Genomic DNA, 24,337 nt, shown 5'->3' with positions numbered 1-24,337 from the left:
TATTCCAGATTTATGCATGCCATTGGATATGGTATGAAGGCATTGGTATTGTCACCTCTGTTAGAATTGCTTGTAACCTGGGAGCTGTGAAGCTGATAGAAGAACTGCTTGAAGCAATACATGCATGCACCTGATCGAAACATCTACAATTTACCTCCTTCCCATTTCTTGATTTTATAGCTTGAAAGTCACACTGTGGAATTTGAATTTGCAGGATATATGCTCCTTGTTTATGTTAACTTCTTCTCCTTGTGTACTCAATTTTAACTCAAAGATTTTTCATTTGCTGATCCCTGATGCAGCCAGGCAATGGAGACGGCTACCCAGAAGCAGCAGATAGCGGACGTGATTGGCAAGCCCATCGTGTTGGGTCCCTGGTACAGCGCTTTCATCGTCGTGAGCCATGCAAGGCATTCCGTCTCCTGCATGTTCCTGGTGTTGGGGCCTCAAGGTGACGGTATTCTTAAGTTCAAGGCTGCTCGCTTGGGAGGTGTGTACTTCTGGCATTGCAACTTCCGGGTTGAGATGTCTTGTTATACTATAAGTTATTCCTGTAATTTATTTTGATTTGTTTGTCAGCTTAAGTAGGAAGATGCAAGCATGTTTGTTGTTTTGGAATTATAACTAGCATGGGATTTATCAAGATAGAAAACGTGGAATAGAAAAATGGCTAAATGATCATTTATGTACCATCAGGTTCTAGCTTGTAAATTTGACAACTTTATATTACCATGCCAAATTTATGCATGCTTGAAAAACAGGGCTGAGCAGTTCAAAGTTACATCGTCACAGTCTAACTAGGCATCTTAAAAACACTGTTGATCAATACCAACTGTCACTGGTTTTACAAAGACAAATTAATTGAATTTTGGCCTTTTATGCGTACACCATCAATTTAATCACACTTTCAAGTGAAGCTAAATATTAATGCTTTTGGAATGCTATGTGACTAAAATTTTAAACTATGCATGTCCATTGTGTGAACACGTACAGTATGATGAAAGAAATACGAGAGACCGTAGCAACACACGGGCATTCAACTAGTTATACTAAAGTTCTCACTCCTTCTAGCATAGGAAACAGGACCAACCTGACTACTTTCTTAATACATCCACTACAAAATCTTGGTGCAAAAAGAACTAGAACCCAAGAAGCCACAGCTTAGCAAAAAAAGTTAAGACGGAGGTCGAGCTACACATAAACCTTTATTTGCAAACACTCATAATTCATATTTTAAAATTTCAAAAAATCTAAAACAAAATTCTTAATATGACCAATGATGTATACACCAATGGTGTAAAATCTCAATACAAACTACTTTATATTCTAGGCTACACAAAAATATAAATTCTGTCAAATTTTATAGTGAATAGTGCATATGTCAATACTTTGTCAGACTTTGTCAATTTGGTGTAGCATACATCATTGCTACCTCTGGAATACAAATTAGTTTGCATTGGGATTTTACACTTTACACCATTGCAGCATACATCATTGCTATGGAATACAAATTAGTTTGCATTATTTGGCAACTGGCAAAATGGGGTAGACAAAAAAAGCAAAACCCACATTAGAGTTGGAGTTTGTGCTTTGCTATGGGCGATATGGAATGTGCGTAATGATTGCATCTTTAATAAAACAAAATTTCCATATTTTTTGCAGGTTATTCCAATGGGTACCTATTGGATCCATATGTGATCCAGAGGAGGAGCACCTTGCTATGGTTATTGGGTGCAACCGACTGTCAACGGTAGCATGGGATTTCTACAGCTAGTACGGTTGGCGTGCTAATCGAAGACTAACATGACGATGCAAACGCGTTTCATGCTAGTATTGTTTAGATGGCTCATTTTTGTAGAAACTTTGAGGGATCCATGAGATGTAATAATGTTTGATATCGCATGTTGGTTGTAATAACTATCTACTTTTAATAAAGGAAGCTGCATGCATCAATTGATGCAGAGGTTGGGAATCCCCATTGCCTACATTTAATTTTTTTTAAAAAAACTTTGAAATACAAATTTTAAGTGTTTAAAAATAAAAAGCTACATGTAGCTCGGTCTTCAAAACTTCACACTCTAGCTTAGCCTAATAATTGAAACTACTTGTTGTCTATGCATGTTCAGTGTACTCGTAGCACAAAATATCTGAACCAATTGCTGCCTAAACAAGTTGGTTGGGACCTTTTCAGGGGGTTTAAATGACTAATTTTATACTCTGCAGTGTTCCTTTTTCAGAGAATAACTGAACTTGTAAGAATCATAATTAATTTATATAAAATTAGAAATATGCAAATAAAATATTAAAATGTTCACATAAATACCATTTATATGTTTATGTCAAAATAATGCATATTTGAGTCAAAACCAATACTGTCTTAATAGGGGAATAATTTCGAACACTTCCTTAAATATTGGGTTTATTGGAATGCTATGTCTTGAGCATTTCAACTCCATTTAACTGGATGATCTTGTCCCAGGGATACCATGTAAGCATTAAAATTTTATGCCATTATTCTTGTTTGAACTGCATCGACGCCATGTGTCAATTGTTATTTTCCTTCTTTCCGGTGTTTGTTTCTTCTTGGTAGAACACATGCCTAGATTTTCTCTCGAACTCTCAGAAGACATGTACCCAAACAACGAAGAACAAGGCAAGCATAACCTCACTAGTTTCCAAAGTGTTTTAACTTCTGGTTATTTGTTGCATACGAATCCAAGGTCCTTATCGGTACACAAATTTATCTCATGTGTTACATGTTCCATCTTGTGGCCTAAATTTCCTGATCCACTCCTACTAGCATAACTAGATTTGACCACGTGTGCATCTGTAGAGACGTTATTTCTGGTATGCTTAGACCAATACTGTCATTAGTTGTATTTTTTTCCTTCTTACTGAAAGACCAATACTGTCAGGAGAAAAAGCATGAATAGTTAGGCACATAACTACTGAATGGTGAAACAAAGAAGTTAAGAACACTTTTTTTGGAAGAACTAAGAAAGCAAACTTTCCAGTTTCCACACATATAAATGTAATTATTACTTTTGAGAAATATTTGATAGAAAATTCATGCCTCTTTAGCGCAAAGGATAAAAACAAGACAAGTAGTTGCACAGATAAGATTTCTTTTGAAATATGATTTCTTAACTGCAAGACACTTGGTCTTTCCTTAAACATTTCTAGTCATGAAGGCAAACACATGGCATGGAATCATTGATAACTACATCCAAGTTCTATAAAAAGACAATTATTTGGTTCATATGATCAAGGATTTCAATAGGGAAAGTTACAACATGTATTGCAGAACAAAATTATCATATTACCAGATTTGTTCATGACGGGGTCTTCTAGTCTAGTACTAAGAAAAGGCAAGAGATAAAATATCTGAAAGGCAAAAAGTCCCCAAACTATAAAAGAAAAAACTCCAAGATCTCTAGCAGAACAACCGGTAAATTAGACACAAGATCGCCAAATCCGAATCCACAGATTACTACATAGTATCCAGTGATTGCCTAATCTATTATGGATGTGACGAACCAGGCAAACGAATCTAATTAGAAATAGGCCTAAAAGTTTACGCGGTGAATTCCTGCAGGATCCGCGTAAACCTACGCCCAAACCAAAGATTTAATATATTAACCAGAAATCCCGTTTTACCGAAAAATGATGCCATTTTGCATAATATATCAAAATTCAATTTTAAAAAATTTCAATAAAACTAGATGACATAATACATGGGCATTTCAACGGATTTTCTTGTTTGAATTTTCTATCATTTTATTTTATTTTTCGAAAACTAAAAAGGCGGCCCCGGGGAGGGGGGGGGTGGATAAAAAATGGCAGCTCCTCCTACTGCCCGCGCACCACCATATTGGTGCGCCGGGGGTAATCAAATTACCTCCGGCGCACCAATATGGTGGTGCGTCGGAGAAGCTGCCCATTTTTCGTGGCCCGAACCTAGCCGCAAATTACTCCCGGCGCACCAAATATGGTTGTGCACCGGCGGTAAGGGAGCATCACCCGCGCCCCTATATAGTGGCGCGCCTGTGGTAAATAGCACCGACGTACCTAAAATGGAGTGCGCTGGCGGTAACCTTTGCAGCTATAGGCCTTTTCCTAGTAGTGATCATTGGTCTTCTTGATTTCCACCAGATGGTAGTTTGGTGTAATCCGAAATATCTTAGTATTGATGGACATTACACCTTTCCTACCCGGTTGCAAACTCTCCATCTTTAACAATCCACCATCTTTCTTCATGAGCTTTAGCCACAAGCTCTTTGCAATGTCCTCGAGCTTTGTGATAATTGTTGCAGCTATGCTGGTAGATGTAAATTTTGACTCTTTGCTGGAGTTGTCCTCAAACATACCAGAGAGATCAAAACCAGATGAAAGAGAAATGATGTCAAAGGCATTCAAATTGGTGATGTTCTCTTCCTCTCGTGTGACCTCAGTTGTACTGCTACTGAATGGATCAAAAACTGGATCCATGTCAACAGGAACAACATCCTTAGTCTGTATGCTATAATTAATTAGCTATGAATTCAGACCTGTTTTGAACCAAGGATTTTCCAAGATATCTAAAAACGAGATACGCGTACCAGGGTTTGGATCAAGAATGCGACGAAAAAAAGCCTTCGGGCTTCCGAAGAAAACCAACTTGGCCATTTGAGTTCTGTTTTGTATATCTTTCGGTACATATACATCAAATTCTTGTCTTGAAAAGGAAGATAACCAGCCAACAACACATATAAGATCACTCCACAGTCCCAAATGTCAGCTTTTGCACCATCATAACCCTTTTTACAAATTAGTTCAGGAGCAACATATGCAGGAGTGCCACAAGTTGTGTGGAGCAACCCATCTTGTCTCTTGCATTCTGCAAGTGCACTCAAACCAAAGTCTGAGATCTTTAAGTTGCAATTATCATCAAGAAGAAGATTTTCATGCTTCAAATCACGGTGATAGACCCCTCTACTGTGATAGAAGTCAACTACACTATTTAGCTGCTGGAAGTACTTGCGAGCAATATCTTCTTTCAGCCTTCCACGCTGAACCTTGTTGAACAACTCGCCCCCCTTCACATACTCTAGCACGAAATATATCTTCGTCTTTGTGGCCATCACCTCATACAACTGGACTATGTTGGGATGTTTTACCAACTTCATCACCGATATCTCCCTCCTTACTTGATCCATAAGCCCACACTCTAAGATCTTCTCTTTGTCGATCACCTTAATGGCAACGCTCTGTGAAGTCTTGAGATTACTGCCATAGTAAACTTTAGCAAAGCTCCCTTGACCAAGTAATCTTCCTATCTCATATCTTTGCATCAAAATATTTCCCTTCTGTTCTCCCATATTGCCGCTCAATTTGCAACGAACACAGAAGGTAGCGCTGCTGCAACCTGAGACGGTGAGAACTGACCCAGAGGACTCAACGCCGTGAAGGGAGCCTACAGGTGACAAATTATTTCAACCATGTCCACCAAGATGGTACACGGTTGAACTGCCACAACTAGCCCCACCGTAGAACAACTCTTGTGTTTCAGCTATCTTGAAAAGCTACCCTGCAAATTCTGAAGCAAGGTGGCCTTCTAGCACGCGAAAACATTTTCCAGCGTTAGTTGTATTTTTCCTTCTTACTGAAAGACCAATACCTGTCAGGAGAAAAAGCATCAATAGTTAGGCACATAACTACTGAATGGTGAAAGAAAGAAGTTAAGAACACTTCTTTTGGAAGAACTAAGAAAGCAAACTTTCCAGTTTCCACACATATAAATGTAATTATTACTTTTGAGAAATATTTGATAGAAAATTCATGCCTATTTAGCGCAAAGGATAAAAACAAGACAAGTAGTTGCACAGATAAGATTTCTTTTGAAATATGTTTTTTTTTCTTAACTGCAAGACACTCGGTCTTTCCTTAAACATATAGAGTCATGAAGGCAAACACATGGCATGGAATCATTGAAAACTACCTCCCAGTTCTATAAAAAGATAATTATTTGGTTCATATGATCAAGGATTTCAATCGAGAAAGTTACAACATGTATTGCAGAAAAAATTTATCATATTACCAGATTTGTTCATGACGGTGTCATCTAGTCTAGTACTTGAGATTTGTTCATGACGGTGTCATCTAGTCTAGTACTAAGACAAGGCAAGAGATAAAATATCTGAAAGGCAAAAAGTCTCCAAACTATAAAAGAAAAAACTCCAAGATCTATAGCAGAACAACCGGCAAATTAGACACAAGATCGCCAAGTCTGAATCCACAGACTACTACATAGCATCCCATGATTACTTAATCTATTATGGATGTGACAAACCATGCAAACAAATCTAATTAGAAATAGGCCTAAAAGTTTACGCGGCGAATTGCAGGATCCGCGTAAACCTATGCCCATCAACCAGAAATCCCGATTTACCGAAAAATGATGCCATTTTGCATAATATATCAAAATTCATTTTTAAAAATTTCAAATAAAACTAGATGACATAATACATGGGCATTTCAAAGGATTTTATTTTTTGAATTTTCTATCATTTTATTATATTTTTTCGAAAACTGAAAAGGCGGTCCGGGGGGGGGTGTGGAGGAAAAATGGTCGGTGGTGTGCCGGGGGTAATTTAAATTACCTCAGGCGCACCAATATGGTGGTGCATCGGTAGTAGGAGAAGCTGCCCATTTTTCGTGGCCCGAACCTGGCCGCAAATTACTCCCGGCGCGCCAAATATGGTTGTGCGCCGGCGGTAAGGGGGCATCACCGGCGCCCCTATATAGTGGCACGCCGCTGGTAAATAGCACTGACGTACCTAAAATGGACTGCGCTGGCGGTAACCGTTGCAGCTATAGGCCTTTTCCTAGTAGTGACCATTGGTCTTCTTGATTTTCACCGGATGGTAGTTTGGTGTAATCCGAAATATCTTAGTATTGATGGACATTACACCTTTCCTACCCGGTTGCAAACTCTCCATCTTTAACAATCCACCATCTTTCTTCATGAGCTTTAGCCGCAAGCTCTTTGCAATATCCTCGAGCTTTGTGATGATTGCCGAAACTGTGCTAGTAGATGTAAATTTTGACTCTTTGCTGGAGTTGTCCTCAAACATACCAGAGAGATCAGAACCAGATGAAAGAGAAATGATGTCAAAGGCATTCAAATTGGTGATGTTCTCTTCCTCTCGTGTGGCCTCAGTTGTACTGCTACTGAATGGATCAAAAACTAGATCCATGTCAACATGAACAACATCCTCAGTCTGTATGCTATAATTAATTAGCTATGAATCGAGACCTGTTTTGAACCAAGGATTTTCCAAGATATCTAAAAACGAGATACGCGTACTAGGGTTTGGATCAAGAATGCGACGAAAAAGCCTTCAGGCTTCCAAAGAAAACCAACTTGGCCATTTGAGTTCTGCTTTGTATATCTTTCGGTACATATCCATCAAATTCTTGTCTTGAAAAGGAAGATAACCAGCCAACAACACATATAAGATCACTCCACAGTCCCAAATGTCAGCTTTTGCACCATCATAACCCTTTTTACAAATTAGTTCAGGAGAAACATATGCAGGAGTGCCACAAGTTGTGTGGAGCAACCCATCTTGTCTCTTGCATTCTGCAAGTGCACTCAAACCAAAGTCTGAGATCTTTAAGTTGCGATTATCATCAAGAAGAAGATTTTCATGCTTCAAATCACGGTGATAGACCCCTCTACTGTGGTAGAAGTCAACTGCACTGTTTAGCTGCTGGAAGTACTTGCGAGCAACATCTTCTTTCAGCCTTCCACGTTGAACCTTGTTGAACAACTCGCCCCCTTCACATACTCTAGCACGAAATATATCTTCGTCTTTGTGGCCATCACCTCATACAACTGGACTATGTTAGGATGTTTTACCAACTTCATCACCGATATCTCCCTCCTTACTTGATCCATAAGCCCACACTCTAAGATCTTCTCTTTGTCGATCACCTTAATGGCAACGCTCTGTGAAGTCTTGAGATTACGGCCATAGTAAACTTTAGCAAAGCTCCCTTGACCAAGTAATCTTCCTATCTCATATCTCTGCATCAAAATATTTCCCTTTTGTTCTCCCATATTGCCGCTCAATTTGCAACGAACACAGAAGGTAGCGCTGTTGCAACTTGAGACGGTGAGAACTAACCCAGAGGACTCAACGCTGTGAAGGGAGCCTATAGGTGACAAATTATTTCAACCATGTCCACCAAGATGGTACACGGTTGAACTGCCACAACTAGCCCCATCGTAGAACAACTCTTGTGTTTCAGCTATCTTGAAAAGCTACCCTGCAAATTCTGAAGCAAGGTGGCCTTCTAGCACGCGAAAACATTTTCCAGCATTAGTTGTATTTTTTCCTTCTTACTGAAAGACCAATACCTGTCAGGAGAAAAAGCATGAATAGTTAGGCACATAACTACTGAATGGTGAAAGAAAGTGTAAGGGTATTTTACCCTTATCCATTATTTTGGTAACAATGACACCGTGCTAGAGTATTTGACCTAATATGTTTATAAGGATAATCTCAGGTATTAGGCAATGAGGCATAAATGGTGTATCAAAGGAACAAGAAGGCTAAAGGAGACCCCCACTTCAACAACAATCAAAAAGTGGTCTACGCAGAAATCCGGTCCGCAGCCCGGTCCAACCGGCCTCGCAACCGGCCTGTCCGGTGCGCAGCTCGGTCAACCGGTCGCCAACCGGGGAAGTCCGGCGCACGACCCGGTCGACCGGCCGCCAACCGGGGCCTTCAGCAGAACACAAGAAATCCGGTTGCCGACCGGTCAACCGGCCTACTGACCGGCGGGTTCGGCGCACGGCCCGGTCGACCGGTCGCCAATCGGGCGCCAACCGGCCGCCAACCGGAGGAGCTCCTGGACCAGCAAACAGCGTCCGGTCACTGGTCCGGTCTGACCGGCCTCACCACCGGGCTGTCCGGTCTATGGCCCGGTCAACCGGGTTTCTCGAGGAAAAAGCCGAGGTGGCAAGTGACCAACGGCCATATTTCGAAGAACACTATAAATAGGCCTTCTCCTACCTCTCGAACAGTTAGGCACTACACTACAAGCTGTTCTTGAGCTCTCCTCTCTTACTCCATTACTAGAAACACCAAAAGCCTCGGATCTCCCTCCTCCTCCACCCAAACTCAAATCCCTCCGGGAATCGTTAGAGGAGGACCCGATCTACCGTTCTACCAAGCCAAATCTCATTCCCCCTTGTATTCATTGAGAAGCTTGCTTCCTAGGGTTCCTTGGAAATCCTAGGTGGGCAAGAGGAGTCCGGAAGCATCCGGGCTGTGGATTTGCTCCGGGCAAGATTGTGAAGGTTTGGAGGCTACCTCAAAGTCTACCACAAGTGAGTGAGCTATTCCTTCGTGGGGTAGGCTCCGGAGAATAGGGTGAGCCTTCGTGGCGCGGGGAATCCTTCGTGGGACCTCCACTCCTCCAAACGTGACGTACCTTGTTGCAAAGCAAGGGAACACAGGAATACATCCTCGTCTCCGCGTGCTATCGGTTATCTCTAACCGAACTCCTTACTTGTGATTTAATCGCCTGTGAGAGCCTTCGTGCTCGAGTTAGTGGTATCCTCATATAGGTTGCTTCACCTAGTTTGCATTAGGCTCACCTTTATATTCCGCAAAGCCTAATATTGCCAAGAAAGAATTAAAATCTGTAGAAACCTATTCACCCCCCTCTAGGTTTACCATCTCTATACTTTCAGAAAGAAGTTAAGTACACTTGTTTTGGAAGAACTAAGAAAGCAAACTTTCCAGTTTCCACACATATAAATGTAATTATTACTTTTGAGAAATATTTGATAGAAAATTCATGCCTATTTAGCGCAAAGGATAAAAACAAGACAAGTAGTTGCACATATAAAATTTCTTTTGAAATATGTTTTTTTTCTTAAATGCAAGACACTCGGTAGAGTCATGAAGGCAAACACTTGGCATGGAATCATTGAAAACTACATCCCAGTTCTATAAAAAGATAATTATTTGGTTCATATGATCAAGGATTTCAATCGATAAAGTTACAACATGTATTGCAGAAAAAAATTATCATATTACCAGATTTGTTCATGACGGTGTCATCTAGTCTAGTACTTGAGATTTGTTCATGACGGTGTCATCTAGTCTAGTACTAAGACAAGGCAAGAGATAAAATATCTGAAAGGCAAAAAGTCTCCAAACTATAAAAGAAAAAACTCCAAGATCTATAGCAGAACAACCGGCAAATTAGACACAAGATCGCCAAGTCTGAATCCACAGACTAATACATAGCATCCCGTGATTGCTTAATCTATTATGGATGTGACGAACCATGCAAACAAATCTAATTAGAAATAGGCCTAAAAGTTTACGCGGCGAATTGCAGGATCCGCTTAAACCTATGCCCATCAACCAGAAATCCCGATTTACCGAAAAATGATGTCATTTTACATAATATATCAAAATTCATTTTTAAAAATTTCCAATAAAACTAGATGACATAATACATGGGCATTTCAAAGGATTTTCTTTTTTGAATTTTCTATCATTTTATTTTATTTTTTCGAAAACTGAAAAGGCGGTCCGGGGGGGGGGGGTGGAGGAAAAATGGCAGGTGGTGTGCCGGGGGTAATTTAAATTACCTCCGGCGCACCAATATGGTGGTGCATCGGTAGTAGGAGAAGTTGCCCATTTTTCGTGGCCCGAACCTGGCCGCAAATTACTCCCGGTGCGCCAAATATGGTTGTGCGCCGGCGGTAAGGGGGCATCACCGGCGCCCCTATATAGTGGCACGCTGCTGGTAAATAGCACTGGCGTACCTAAAATGGAGTGCGCTGGCGGTAACCGCTGCAGCTATAGGCCTTTTCCTAGTAGTGACCATTGGTCTTCTTGATTTTCACCAGATGGTAGTTTGGTGTAATCTGAAATATCTTAGTATTGATGGACATTACACCTTTCCTACCCGGTTGCAAACTCTCCATCTTTAACAATCCACCATCTTTCTTCATGAGCTTTAGCTGCAAGCTCTTTGCAATGTCCTCGAGCTTTGTGATGATTGCCGCAACTTTGCTAGTAGATGTAAATTTTGACTCTTTGCTGGAGTTGTCCTCAAACATACCAGAGATCAAAACCAGATGAAAGAGAAATGATGTCAAAGGCATTCAAATTGGTGATGTTCTCTTCCTCTCGTGTGGCCTCAGTTGTACTGCTACTGAATGGATCAAAAACTGGATCCATGTCAACAGGAACAACATCCTCAGTCTGTATGCTATAATTAATTAGCTATGAATCCAGACCTGTTTTGAACCAAGGATTTTCCAAGATATCTAAGAACGAGATACGCGTACCAGGGTTTGGATCAAGAATGCGACGAAAAATCCTTCGGGCTTCCGAAGAAAACCAACTTGGCCATTTGAGTTCTACTTTGTATATATTTCGGTACATATCCATCAAATTCTTGTCTTGAAAAGGGAGATAACCAGCCAACAACACATATAAGATCACTCCACAGTCCCAAATGTCAGCTTTTGCACCATCATAACCCTTTTTACAAATTAGTTCAGGAGCAACATATGCAGGAGTGCCACAAGTTGTGTGGAGCAACCCATCTTGTCTCTTGCATTCTGCAAGTGCACTCAAACCAAAGTCTGAGATCTTTAAGTTGCTATTATCATCAAGAAGAAGATTTTCATGCTTCAAATCACGGTGATAGACCCCTCTGCTGTGATAGAAGTCAACTGCACTGTTTAGCTGCTGGAAGTACTTGCGAGCAACATCTTCTTTCAGCCTTCCACGCTGAACCTTGTTGAACAACTCGCCCCCCTTCACATACTCTAGCAGGAAATATATCTTCGTCTTTGTGGCCATCACCTCATACAACTGGACTATGTTGGGATGTTTTACCAACTTCATCACCGATATCTCCCTCCTTACTTGATCCATAAGCCCACACTCTAAGATCTTCTCTTTTCGATCACCTTAATGGTAACGCTTTGTGAAGTCTTGAGATTACGGCCATAGTAAACTTTAGCAAAGCTCCCTTGACCAAGTAATCTTCCTATCGCATATCTCTGCATCAAAATATTTCCCTTCTGTTCTCCCATATTGCCGCTCAATTTGCAACGAACACAGAAGGTAGTGCTGCTGCAACTTGAGACGGTGAGAACTGATCCAGAGGACTCAACGCTGTGAAGGGAGCCTACAGGTAACAAATTATTTCAACCATGTCCACCAAGATGGTACACGGTTGAACTGCCACAACTAGCCCCATTGTAGAACAACTCTTGTGTTTCAGCTATCTTGAAAAGCTACCCTGCAAATTCTGAAGCAAGGCGGCCTTCTAGCACGCGAAAACATTTTGCAGCATTAGTTGTATTTTTTCCTTCTTACTGAAAGACCAATACCTGTCAGGAGAAAAAGCATGAATAATTAGGCACATAACTACTGAATGGTGAAAGAAAGAAGTTAAGAACACTTCTTTTGGAAGAACTAAGAAAGCAAACTTTCCAGTTTCCACACATATAAATGTAATTATTACTTTTGAGAAATATTTGATAGAAAATTCATGCCTATTTAGCGCAAAGGATAAAAACAAGACAAGTAGTTGCACAGATAAGATTTCTTTTGAAATATGTTTTTTTTCTTAACTGCAAGACACTCGGTCTTTCCTTAAACATATAGAGTCATGAAGGCAAACACATGGCATGGAATCATTGAAAACTACATCCCAGTTCTATAAAAATATAATTATTTGATTCATATGATCAAGGATTTCAATCGAGAAAGTTACAACATGCATTGCAGAAAAAATTTATCATATTACCAGATTTGTTCATGACGGTGTCATCTAGTCTAGTACTTGAGATTTGTTCATGACGGTGTCATCTAGTCTAGTACTTGATATTTGTTCATGACGGTGTCATCTAGCCTAGTACTAAGACAAGGCAAGAGATAAAATATATGAAAGACAAAAATTCTCCAAACTATAAAAGAAAAAACTCCAAGATCTATAGCAGAACAACCGGCAAATTAGACACAAGATCGCCAATTCTGAATCCACAGACTACTACATATCATCCCGTGATTTCTTAATCTATTATGGATGTGACGAACCATGCAAACAAATCTAATTAGAAATAGGCCTAAAAGTTTACGCGGCGAATTGCAGGATCCGCGTAAACCTATGCCCATCAACCAGAAATCCCGATTTACCGAAAAATGATGCCATTTTGCATAATATATCAAAATTCATTTTTAAAAATTTCCAATAAAACTAGATGACATAATACATGGGCATTTCAAAGGATTTTCTTTTTTGAATTTTCTATCATTTTATTTTATTTTTTCGAAAACCGAAAAGGCGGTCGCGGGGGGGGGGGGTGGAGGAAAAATGGCAGGTGGTGTGCCGGGGTTAATTTAAATTACCTCCGGCGCACCAATATGGTGGTGCATCAGTAGTAGGAGAAGCTTCCCATTTTTCGTGGCCCGAACCTGGCCGCAAATTACTCCCGGCGCGCCAAATATGGTTGTGCGCTGGCGGTAAGGGGGCATCACCGGAGCCCCTATATAGTGGCACGCCGCTGGTAAATAGCACTGGCGTACCTAAAATGGACTGCGCTGGCGGTAACCGTTACAGCTATAGGCCTTTTCCTAGTAGTGACCATTGGTCTTCTTGATTTTCACCAGATGGTAGTTTGGTGTAATCCGAAATATCTTAGTATTGATGGACATTACACCTTTCTACCCGGTTGCAAACTCTCCATCTTTAACAATCCACCATCTTTCTTCATGAGCTTTAGCCGCAAGCTCTTTGCAATGTCCTCGGGCTTTGTGATGATTGCCGCAACTGTGCTAGTAGATGTAAATTTTGACTCTTTGCTGGAGTTGTCCTCAAACATACCAGAGAGATCAAAACCAGATGAAAGAGAAATGATGTCAAAGGCATTCAAATTGGTGATGTTCTCTTCCTCTCGTGTGGCCTTAGTTGTACTGCTACTGAATGGATCAAAAACTGGATCCATGTCAACAGGAACAACATCTTCAGTCTGTATGCTATAATTAATTAGCTATGAATCCAAGCCTGTTCTGAACTAAGGATTTTCCAAGATATCTAAAAACGAGATACGCGAACCAGGGTTTGGATCAAGAATGCGACGAAAAAGCCTTCGGGCTTCCGAAGAAAACCAACTTGGCCATTTGAGTTCTGCTTTGTATATCTTTCGGTACATATCCATCAAATTCTTGTCTTGAAAAGGAATATAACCAGCCAACAACACATATAAGATCACTCCACAGTCCCAGATGTCAGCTTTTGCACCATCATAACCCTTTTTACAAATTAGTTCAGGAGCAACATATGCAGGAGTGCCACAAGTTGTGTGGAGCAACCCATCTTGTCTCTTGCATTCTGCAAGTGCACTCAAACCAAAGTCTGAGATCTTTAAGTTGCGATTATCATCAAGAAGAAGATTTTCATGCTTCAAATCACGGTGATAGACCCCTCTACTGTGATAGAAGTCAACTGCACTGTTTAGCTGCTGGAAGTACTAGCGAGCAACATCTTCTTTCAGCCTTCCACGCTGAACCTTGTTGAACAACTCGCCCCCCTTCACATACTCTAACACGAAATATATCTTCGTCTTTGTGGCCATCACCTCATACAACTGGACTATGTTGGGATGTTTTACCAACTTCATCACCGATATCTCCCTCCTTACTTGATCCATAAGCCCACACTCTAAGATCTTCCCTTTGTCGATCACCTTAATGGCAACGCTCTGTGAAGTCTTGAGATTACGGCCATAATAAACTTTAGCAAAGCTCCCTTGACCAAGTAATCTTCCTATCTCATATCTCTGCATCAAAATATTTCCCTTCCGTTCTCCCATATTGCCGCTCAATTTGCAACGAACACAGAAGGTAGCGCTGCTGCAACTTGAGACGGTGAGAACTGACCCAGAGGACTCAACGCTGTGAAGGGAGCCTACAGGTGACAGATTGTTTCAACCATGTCCACCAAGATGGTACACGGTTGAACTACCACAACTAGCCCCATTGTAGAACAACTCTTGTGTTTCAGCTATCTTGAAAAGCTACCCTGCAAATTCTGAAGGAAGGTGTCCTTCTAGCACGCGAAAACATTTTCCGGCATTAGTTGTTTTTTTCCTTCTTACTGAAAGACCAATACTGTCAGGAGAAAAAGCATGAATAGTTAGGCACATAACTACTGAATGGTGAAAGAAAGAAGTTAAGGACACTTCTTTTGGAAGAACTAAGAAAGCAAACTTTCCAATTTCCACACATATAAATGTAATTATTACTTTTGAGAAATATTTGATAGAAAATTCATGCCTCTTTAGCGCAAAGGATAAAAACAAGACAAGTAGTTGCACTGATAAGATTTCTTTTGAAATATGTTTTTTTTTCTTAACTGCAAGAAACTTGGTCTTTCCTTAAACATATAGAGTCATGAAGGCAAACACATGGCATGGAATCATTGAAAACTGCATCACAGTTCTATAAAAATTAATTATTTGGTTCAAATAATCAAGTATTTTAATCGAGAAAGTTACTAACATGTATTGCAGAACAAAATTATCATATTACCAGATTTGTTCATGACAGGGTCATCTAGTCTATTACTAAGACAAGGCAAGAGATAAAATATCTGAAAGGCAAAAAGTCTCCAAACTATAAAAGAAAAAACTCCAAGATCTCTAGAAGAACAACCGACAAATTAGACTCAATATCGCCAAATCTGAATCCACAGACTACTGCATAGCATCCTGTGGTTGCTTAATCTATCATGGATGTGACGAACCAGACAAATGAATCTAACTAGAAATAGGCCTAAAAGTTTACGCGGCGAATTCCTGCAGGATCCGCGTAAACCTATGCCCATCAACTAGAAATTCCGTTTTACCAAAAAATGATGCCATTTTGCATAATATATCAAAATTCATTTTTAAAATTTTTCAATAAAACTAGATGATATAATACATGGGCATTTCAAAGGATTTCTTTTTTTAATTTTCCATCATTTATTTTATTTTTCGAAAACTGAAAAGGTGGTCAAGGGGGTGGGGGTGGAGGAAAAATGGCAGCTCCTCCTACTGTCGGCGTACCACCATATTGGTGCGCCGGGGGTAATCAATCACCTCCGGCGCACCAATATGGTGGTGCGCCGGCAGTAGGAGAAGTTGCCCATTTTTCGTGGCCCGAACCTAGCCGCAAATTACTCCGGGCGCACCAAATATGGTTGTGCGCCGGCGGTAAGGGAGCATCACCGGCGTCCCTATATAGTGGCGCGCTGGTGGTAAATAGAAGCAGCGTACCTAAAATTGAGTGCACCGGCGGTAACCTTTGCAGCTATAGGCCTTTTCCTAGTAGTGGTACAACCAGTAAAATTATAACAAAATAAAAAAAAGTCAATTGCAACAAGTAGAAAATAACAATTGCAACAAAACTAACAAAACATATAGGCAGATAGCAAAAATGAAGGTGAAAGTGCAATTACAAAAAAAAGCTGAATGCAAAATGGTAAAATTACACCACATAATAATTAAATGAACACCGAAAAGTAACAAAAAAAGATAACGAAAGGTAGACTGAAACTTCACAAAAGTGGATGAAACACCACCGAACGAAACATTGACATGAAACCTTTCAAAACATCAGGCACATGTATTTAGGAACTCCAAGAATTATACTAGATCCTATTTTAATTTACAAATCATATTGTTGCAATATTGAAAAGGTCATTGAGCATGCAAAACCTTTTGGTATAGGACATTCTATTGTGTAGGAAAAGTAATATAAGATAACATAAAATATCATACTAGAATGTTCAAGAAACTAACTAGAATATAGTTCTAACACCTTTAACATGTGTTATGCTTCTCGAACAAGTACTACTATCACATGTGGAGTCAACCTCGTTTAGAGTTTCTTCAACAAACAGGAAGTAGACCTTACCATTGTATGTCTTGTATAGTTATTGTATAGTCCTTATCACTTTAGGTTTGTATAGTGATTGTAATATGATGAGTGCTATAGAGCAAAATTGCGTGAATAAATTGATGGGAGGCATACACTTTTAGTATGTGATAATTATTTGATTTTGCTTGGCAATCTGTTATAGCATGCCTTTTTCTCTGAGTTTACCAAGTTTGTAATAATGTGGTTTTATGCATTCTTAGTTGGCATGGCAATAATATAAGATTTTGAGAGTATGCCCTATGGTTATAGTCATTAGATTATCAATTTTGAGTACGTACGTGCACACATAACTATACTGCTTCACGAACCCTAATCGGGCCCACCCTGTTTGAATATCTTTTTGTCCAAGTAATTTTCCATATTTTTTTCGCCTTTTTTTACTCTACACATCCACTACTTTACATAATTTTAAAAGATGCACACATTTTCCATAAAACTTCCTGTTAGTGTGCATGTGATAATTGTTAGTGCACAACAAGTTGTAAATACACCCCTAAAATAGATGGTAAGGCATCCTAACACATGACGATAATTTACTAATAAATACCATTTTTACGTGAATCACAAATTCACAATACCAACATACAAAAAAAGATATACACTTTCTTTCCCGCCACTATTGTTGTCCACATCCGTTTTGTCTCCTGGTCATCTTTGCCCCTTCCATTTGTTCTCTTCTTTACATTGCCACAATCTCTTCTTAATCCAAGTCTTATCGCCCCATCTCCCACTTCTGTCTGCCTTAGGTTTGTCACTACTAGCGGCAACAAGTTGGCACATCTCACACATCACCCTTTTCTTCGAGTCTCGAGGCGGGTCGATGTTGAAGCTACTAGTTTTACCAGTAAACTACTTCAAAGATAATGGTAGGCTAGTTCTCATATTGTCATTGTTATGGTGAATTCCCTTTAGATCCACATCCAAAGGCCATGTCATAGAAGTGCAAAGGGAGCATGATATTTCCAACGAAAAACCTATCAAACGATGTGTATGTGTATGGTCATTATCATTCATAGCGTGTAACGTCATTTGAAAAGTTTATTAACACTTCAACAAAGGCAATACGACTTGGTCTTGCTGGTTGAATCAGGCCTCGATGACAAGGGATTAACTTATCAATGCCTATGGATTGTAGGCTAGGGTTTAGTTAGAAGTAGAGGGCAAGTAGATCTCGAAGGTTTCAGCCGAAAAGTACTCGACGATTATGAAAACTAAGGTTTGCAGACAATGATTCGATGATCTCCTCGTCCCTCGACTCCCCTTTATATAAGAGGTGGAGTCGAGGGTTTCGTTTTGTACAAGTTACGAGTCCGGGACGGTTTCTAACTCATCCCGCCAGATTACAGATAACACTTCCTATTACAACTCTATCTTTTCCTTTAATACATCTTGGGCTTCCGAATCTTCTTATTCTTCGGGTAGTGGGCCTTCAATAAACCCCGGGTACTATATTCGGCAGGCCCATTTGGGATGCCTATGTCAGTAGCCCCCGAGATTTTGCTTGAATCATAGAGTCATGGAAAATCTCCACTGTTTATTTTTATTCGAAAGCTCTAACTTTTATACTTCTTCTCATAAAATTCTATATTGTACAGGGATATTGGTAGTTGGGGCTAGTTCATCTGACGGATCGGGTACTAGTTAACTCGCTCTAGTGGCAATCCGCAAAAACCTACTTCAAAATCACGTCCCTGGACATGATCTCGGGATATCGGTGTAAACTTCGACAGGTGCCGCTTAAGGTCTTACCATTCTGTCGAGTCCCGAGTCAAATTTATCGAGTACCTAACGCGTCCGTTAGGATTTTTCTTCGTATCTCGTTGATACGGATAAAAGTAGCAGTAGCGCAGTCTTTGGCGATGCCACGCCCAGCAGAATGGATCCGGGGTCTTACCTTCGCAAATTTGCGGCATTCGGAAATTGATCGCAACTTTGGCGTTCTGAGAATATATTGTCGAGTGCTTTTCCGGCTGTTGGAATGGCACATTTTATCGAGTCAAATATGAGTTATATTGCTCTCCCGATGGGAGTATATGTAGAGTTAATTATAACTCGAAATATACTCTCTTGCTGTTCTATTTTTCCTTTGTTAATTTCATCGGGCACGCGAACAGCGTTCCCGATGGGAGTAGCCCCCGAGGCTACAGCCAAGAACTTGTGCTTGGTTGTAGGCTCAACATTTTAGTCCACCTTGTCACTATATTGTCATTACTTCTCAATATGAACTCTTTTCTCTTCTTCTTCTTCTCTCTCTTTTTTTATCTCTCGGGTGCGCGAACAGCGCTCCCGATGGGAGTAGTCCCCGAGGCTAAGGCCCTAGCCTACAATCCATAGGCATTGATAAGTTAATCCCTTGTCACTCGATGCATGCATCACATTGATGACTATCCTTCTCTACACCTCACGATTCAATAGTTGCTGCATGTGGACGATCTCCCCCTTATATGGATGACAAAATGCACAACTTTTGGCATGTATTGTGGTTGGCAAATCTGTTATAACATGTATTGTTCACCGAGTTTTTTTAAATGATTAGGTTTGTAATAATGCGAGTTTATGCATCCTTCATTGGCATGAAAATAAGATAATAATATAAGACATTCAATGTTTTACGGTTATAGTTGCATAAGTAATCAATTTTCAAGTATCTAGGTGCACACATGACTATAGTGCTTTACAAACCTTTCCGGGCTTGTCTCCTCGGCCAAGTAAGTTTCCATATTTGTTCTTCCCTTTTTTTGAACTTCACATCCACTCCTTTGCATGTTTTTTTCTTCTTCAAATGTACACATTTTCCCATATAACTTGATGCCCAAGTTTTGGAGATAGTGTGCAGGTGACCGGTAGGGCATAACTAGTCGTAAATACTTCCCCAAAATACATACCGTAGCAACTTGCTATGGCATCCTAATATCCAATGCATAATGTACTAATTGAATACCATTTTTACGTGAATCATAAATTCACAATACAAATACATAGCGAAAAAGATATACATTGGGTCCATAGTCTACATATTTTATGCATCTTTCGTTGGTATGAAAATAAGATAATAATTTGAGAGATTCAATGTTTTACGGTTATATTTGTCTAAAATTATCAACTTTCCAGTATCTAGGTACACACATGACTGTAACGCTTTACAAACCTATTTGGGCTCCCTTATTCGAATATCATTTCGTCCAAGTGATTTTCCATATTTATTTTACATTTTTTGTACTTTACGTCCACTCCTTTACACAATTTTTGAAAATGCACACATTTTCCCATATAACTTGTTGCCCACGTTTTCGAGATAGCGTGGACAACCGGTTGTGAATACTTCCCGAAAATAACTAGTCGTAGACGTTTACATATCGTAGCAAACTGTTAAGACGTCATAATATCAGATGCATAATCTGCTAACTGACTACTAGTTTTACGTGAACCGTAAATTCACGATACAAATATATAGCAAAAATGATATTTATTTTCTATCACCATTGTTGTCCACCTCCGCTTCATAGCTTGGCCGTCTTTGCACCTTTCCTTTTGTTTCCTCTTCCTCACATGGATGCCCTCCATCCTTAGCTTTCGTCCCCTCCCACTTCCACCCTTCATAGATATGAGACATGAAGTCAGGACATCGTCCTCATCAAACCTTTCCTCTTAGTCTCGGTGTTGAACATCTAGCTATCGGGTCGCCGTTGATGTTAGCCGGTGGGTGCCCTCTCCTCGTTTTTCCTTCTCCCTCTCTTCGTGTTCGCATTCCTTCCTCGGCTCATCCCACGCGTACCGTCCGCTGTTAACAGTTCACTGGGTAGAACATTTTTTGAGAGAAAAAAAATCACACAGTAAGAACTAAGGCATTCGGTGGTGTTTTTTTCTTTGAGTCGAAGGCATTTATTGGCTTTTTTTTTAGGGTAAGGCATTTATTGGCTAGGTTTGTAGAACGAAGAAGAGGAATGCAACCGGTCCAGGCCCATGGCCCAGCCTCATGAATCATCACGCGGCATGGCCCCGCTCCTAAAAATCCTGCCGCTGAAACCTAAAAACTCTGCACACCTCTCCGCCGCCGTCTCAGAGAGAGTCAAAGGCAGCCACGGAGACCCTGGTTCAAACCCTGCGAAACCTCCCAAATCCGAGCGAAAATTTCGAAATCCCAACGAGCGGCCGAGCGGGCTCCTCATTCCGCCGCCGCCCACTTCCGCCCCGTTTAAATTTCAAACGCCACCCCTCCGCTCGGACGCATTTCCCCCACACTCGCCTCCTGATCTGGCCGCCTGTCCGATCCGCGCCCCCATCCACCGCGCGGATGGAGCGCGGCGGCGGCGGCGGGATGGACTCCGTCCCGGACGGCGTCGTGCAGCACATCCTGTCCATGCTCAGCAACGTGCGAGACGTGGCGGCCTGCGCCTGCGTCTGCCGCCGCTGGCGCGAGCACGTGCCCTACCTCCCGGCGCTCTTCTTCCCCGGAACGCCTTCGACGCCGCCGCCGTCGGCGGCGGCGCCGCGGACGAGGCCATCGGCCGCATGGTGGCCGCCGTCGAGCGCCTCAGGGAGCTCGTCATCTACTGCCCCTTCTCCCTCGCGCGCCTCCCCGCCTGGCTCGCCATGCGCAGCGCCTCGCTCCGGGTGCTCGAGCTCCGCATGGACGCCGCCGCCGACAGGGACGCGCTGGACGCCGGCTACCTCGACTGCATCGCCCTCGCCGCGGGCCTCGAGGAGCTGCGGCTCTGGGGCGTGCTGCTCACCAACGCCCCGGCGTGGGGCCCGCTGCAGGGCCTCCGCGTCCTCGAGATCGTCGGCGCGCCGCTGCGGGACACCGCGGTCACGGACCTCCTCGCCGCCTGCCCCAGCCTCACCGACCTCTCGCTGCTCGGCTGCGACTGCTCCGGCGAGGTGTCCTTCAGCCTCCCCATGCTGCAGCGCTGCCGCCTCGACTTCCTCGGCGGCGGCAACTGCGCCCTCCTGCTCGCCGCGCCCCGCCTCCAGTCGCTCGAGGCGCAGGGCTTCACCTGGATCAGCCTGCAGGGCGGCCACAGCCTCCGCCGCCTCTCGATCGCAAAGAGCACAGGTCCGCAGATCGTACCTTGATTTCGGTTAACAACAAATTCCGTATCTCTGAATTTTAGCTCGTGCTGTTTGAATTCGATATGCTCTGTTGTGAATTGTGATGAAACGGGCGCAGGGAGGGTGTATAAGGTGGACACCGGGAAGCTCCCAGATCTGGAATTCCTCTCGCTGCGCGGCGTCCAGTGGAGCTGGGCCGCCGTCAGCGCGGTGCTGCAGTGCGCTAGCCAGGTGAAGCACCTGGTGATGAAGATCGAGTTCTGCGGCGAGTTCGACCTGCTCCAGCCTTTCCCCGAGGTCGATCTGGTCGACTTCTTCAACGGCCACCCCAGGCTCAGGAAATTTGAGATCCATGGCGCTATGTTCGCCGCTCTTTGTCAGAGAAACAGCCTCAAAAACGTGAGTGCCCTGCCCTGTCTATTGCAACACCGTAGTACCAACTATTTGTGTGACATGCGTGACCGTGGCTAATTCCTGTGATTTGTCAATGCAGTTGGATTCAAGGTTCACCATCCCTTGCTTGGAAGAGCTGCTGATCACAGTGCGCTCGCCCCTCAATGCTGAACAGAAGCTGAGCACTCTTGAATCGCTTGTGAAGTACAGCGTCAACCTGCAGGCACTGGTCATCAGGATCTCACAGATGAAGAATTGCCATGATGCTGCTGACGATTTCTTTGAGGAGATTTGTAAGTTCAAGTACACAAACTACAGGAAGGTGCGGATCGAATAAAAGGAGGCGCCGTGTGATTTACTCTTCAATAAATTTGATTGAGGACTTCATTCTTTTTTTACCATATTCCCTGTTTTTAGTTATTGTCATTGCTGGAGGATGCCTGTTTATGCCTCTTGTGTAACTTTTGAAGTTATGCTGTTTACTTGATATTCCTCTAGTCGATTGTATGGCTAGAGCTTGTTGTTGAAACAATTTTGATTGAATAATTGATGACTCATTTTTGTTGCTATATACCCTGTTTTGAATTATGGCCATTGTTGACGAAGGATGATTGTTTAGCGTTGTGAGTAATTTACTAAGTTATTTTTCTTTTCTTGATGCTCATTTGGCTTATAGTTGTGGACTGTAGCCTGCTGCTCAAACCATTTTAACAAACCAATGTGCTGGGGAACTCCTTAATCCTTTGTTCATTGCCTCGGTGAACAATTTGTGTATGAATATTTTTATACATGAATGTCATGTGGTCTAATGATGTGTTAGCTTGATTTTTTTTATTGACATTATTTGTTGATTTACTTAAATCCATTGATTTGGACTACTGAGATGTCTTTTAGTTTTACTTCCTATTGACATTGGCCAAATTTTAATTATGTTTTGGTAGCCAATTTAGGAAAGATAGTCGCCTGGTGCATGGATACTTGGTGCTCATTTGGGCAATAGTTTGCGGACCAGAGCTTGCTGCTCAGACTATTTTAACAACACAATCTGCTTGGGAACTCCTTAAACCTTTCTTCATTGTCTTTGTGAACAATTTGTGTATGATTATTGTTATACATGAATGTTGTGTGGTCTAATGACATGTTAGCTTGACTGTTTTGATTGTCATTATTTGTTGAATTACTGATTTTAATCCATTGATTTGGACTACTGAGATGTCTTTTAGTTTCACTTCCTATTGGTATTGACCAAATTTTAACTATGTTTTGGTAGCCAATTTAGGAAAGATAGTCGTTCGGTGCTTGGATAGTTGGCGGTAACCGTTCAGATACCGCCATAAAGATGTTCGCGCCAAAAAAATGTGAATTTATCTTTATTTTGAATTCTGCAACTGAATTAAACAAGTCACGTATGGGATGTTGAATCACCCAGATTCCAACTATATTTCTAATAGTATCACTTTAGAAAAACATCAGTAACCATTAAACTATTCTTTTCACAACTCGCTAGCGCCTACTGCTGTCACATACACAATGTTGTTCTGTTGTTTACTTGATGTTCATCTGGCTAATAGTTTCGTGGCTGGAGCTTGCTTTTCGGACTATTTTTGAATTACGGTCATTGCTGATGGAGGGTGATTGTTTTAGCGTCTTGAGTAATTTACTAAGTTATTTTCTTTACTTGACACTCATCTGGTTAACAGTTTGGGGGATCGGAGCTTGCTGCTCAGACTATTTTAACAAACCAATGTGCTTGCGAACTCCTTAAACCTTTCTGCATTGCCTTAGTGAACAATTTGTGTATGAACACTTTTATCTACATGAATGTCAATGTGGTCTAATGACATGTTAGCTTGCTTGTTTTTATTGTCATTATTTGTTGATTG

At 41.5% G+C, this 24,337-nt stretch overlaps 5 pseudogenes; 1 reads left to right on the top strand and 4 right to left on the bottom strand.

The window, feature by feature from the left end:
• Nucleotides 1–4,116: 4,116 nt before the first annotated feature.
• LOC124656997 lies at nucleotides 4,117–5,462 on the bottom strand (annotated as a pseudogene).
• A 1,401-nt stretch (nucleotides 5,463–6,863) lies between these two features.
• On the bottom strand, nucleotides 6,864–8,271 carry LOC124656996 (annotated as a pseudogene).
• A 2,608-nt stretch (nucleotides 8,272–10,879) lies between these two features.
• Nucleotides 10,880–12,261, bottom strand: LOC124656995 (annotated as a pseudogene).
• A 1,473-nt stretch (nucleotides 12,262–13,734) lies between these two features.
• Nucleotides 13,735–15,078, bottom strand: LOC124653215 (annotated as a pseudogene).
• A 6,225-nt stretch (nucleotides 15,079–21,303) lies between these two features.
• On the top strand, nucleotides 21,304–23,023 carry LOC124655158 (annotated as a pseudogene).
• The last annotated feature ends 1,314 nt before the right edge of the window (nucleotides 23,024–24,337 follow it).

The sequence above is a fragment of the Lolium rigidum genome, chromosome 5, assembly GCF_022539505.1.
Source record: "Lolium rigidum isolate FL_2022 chromosome 5, APGP_CSIRO_Lrig_0.1, whole genome shotgun sequence".
Taxonomy (NCBI): domain Eukaryota; kingdom Viridiplantae; phylum Streptophyta; class Magnoliopsida; order Poales; family Poaceae; genus Lolium; species Lolium rigidum.
This window is presented reverse-complemented; position numbering and strand designations above follow the sequence as displayed.